The following is a 2,194-nucleotide window of genomic DNA, read 5'->3' as shown; positions in this document are numbered from 1 at the left end:
GCGCCTTAGCCACTTGAGCCACAGGCGCCGAGCCATTACTATCTTTTAAAGTAAGATTTTAAAATAGCCCTTGCTCATCCTTTTGGGTGGGGATTTACTTCCTGCTTGTTTCTTTAGAATTTTCTTCATTAATTTCTGATAATTGAGGATTAGTGAAAAATGAAGCACGTTTCTCTGTAGTTTCACATTAGTGTAGTTAACCTGTGATTGGTCACCTTCCATATGATGAGGACTGGTTTCTACTGAGAGAGAAACAATTTTGAAGCAGTTAAGCCACTGACATCGAGCCAGTGCTGGCTAATGCCTTGAATAAGTCCTGCAAACTACGTACAGCTGGGAATAAACTTACCTGCACTATGGCCTTGTTATACTTTTCTCAAGCAAAACCTCATTTGTCTCAACCATTTTGTAAACGCCTCATAAAAACTACAATTGGCCAGAGGCAGCAGCTGCGCCTGTAATGCCAACACTTTGGGAGGCTGAGGCAGGAGGATCACTTGAGACCAGGAGTTTGAGACCAGCCTGGGCAACCTAGCGAAATCTTGTCTCACACACACAAAAATGAAATGAGAAACAGTGGGTACTGTTTTGAATCCCTAAAAAATACTGCAGTTGATACTTTCGGGGTTCTAAAATATCTTCAGCTACATTTCCTTGAAAACTTGCTTGGCTTTTTGTAACCTTTGAGTGTATTACATCATCCCATTAATTTTTTTTTTTAATATTTTTATTTTACTGTGTACTTTCATTCTTAGAGAAATTTCTGGAACTTCAATGGTTCATTAGTATATACGGGGAATTGGGCTCAGGGCCTCTGCATATACCAAAACCTGTGTATATGCAAGTCCCATACTTGGCCTGTGGAACTCACAGATAAAAAAAAAAAAAAATTGGCCTCTCTGTGCATGCAGGTTTCACACTCATCAAAACTTGGATTTTCCACACAGTGTTTAGCTGAAACATCTGCATGTAAGTTGAATTGGTACAGTTCAAACTTGTGTTGCTTGAGTCAACTGTAGTCTAAATGTACTTTTTCTTTCTTTTTTTTTAGAGACGAAGTCTTACTCTGTCGCCCTTGGCAACCTCCAGCTCTCGGGCTTAGGCGATTCTCCTGCCTCAGCCTCCTGAGTACCTGGGACTACAGGTGCCCACCACAATGCCCAGCTATTTTTTGTTGCCGTTTGGCCAGGGCTGGGTTCGAAACTGCCACCCTTGATATATGGGGCCCGTGCCCTACTCACTGAGCCACAGGCACTGCCCTAAATGTACTTTTTCTTATCTCATTCTTTCCTTAAATTCCAGAAAACTGGCCTCATAATTCTGAAACTGCCCTTGAAAAGTCTATTAAGATGTAATCGCTGTTTTCAGCTCCAGTTCCTTCAGTTTCTCTGTGGCATCTCGAATTGCTAATTACTGAGCTCTGGAGCCAGATGGTCCTAGGTTTGAATCCAGCTCCCCAGCTTATTAGCTATATGGGTGTGGGCAAGTACAATCAATTATCCTGGCTTCATTCTCTTTATTATATGTAAGTTGCCCTTAATGTAATAACTGCTTCTCTCACTACTAACCCGACTTCCATGCCATCCTTCTCCTGGTTTTTTACTCTCTGACCCTGCTCTATCTATCCCTTAAATGCCTGTTCCTGAAGATTCCTTCCTTGGTCCACTGCTCTTTTCCCCCCATGAGAGATTTGATGGAATCATTGTTTTGATAGAATGTTCTAATGCAAAACTCACTGGATGCTGAGTTTCTGACTGTGATTCTTCTCCCCAGCACGCTTTTCTCCCTTCTTATAATTTTGATTTCAATTAACAGTGCATCATTTACTTAATCACAAAACAAGAAAGCCAGGAGTTATACTCAATTTCTTACCTCTCTAATAAACTCCTGAAATTTTATCTCCTAAATAGTTCCCAAATCTGCCCCTTCTCTGTCCCTGTTATTATGCTATTATGTTATTAGTATAAGCTCTATGCTGATTCCAAGCTTTCCCCCCTCCTTTAGCCAGCTATTTATATAGAATCCAAATATGAACACGCCCTAGTCTTAGTTGGTGTGTGTATCCTACGGTACCTAAACAGGTTCAAGTTACCTAGGATGGCAAGTAGAGCCCGTTATTACCTGACCCTTGCAATCTTTCCAACTCCTCGGTATTTTTGTCCCATACAAACAATACTGAAACACTATGCTGGCA

Source organism: Otolemur garnettii, unplaced genomic scaffold (genome assembly GCF_000181295.1).
Source record: "Otolemur garnettii isolate 467f Iridium unplaced genomic scaffold, OtoGar3 scaffold00095, whole genome shotgun sequence".
Classification (NCBI taxonomy): Eukaryota; Metazoa; Chordata; class Mammalia; order Primates; family Galagidae; genus Otolemur; species Otolemur garnettii.
This window is presented reverse-complemented; position numbering follows the sequence as displayed.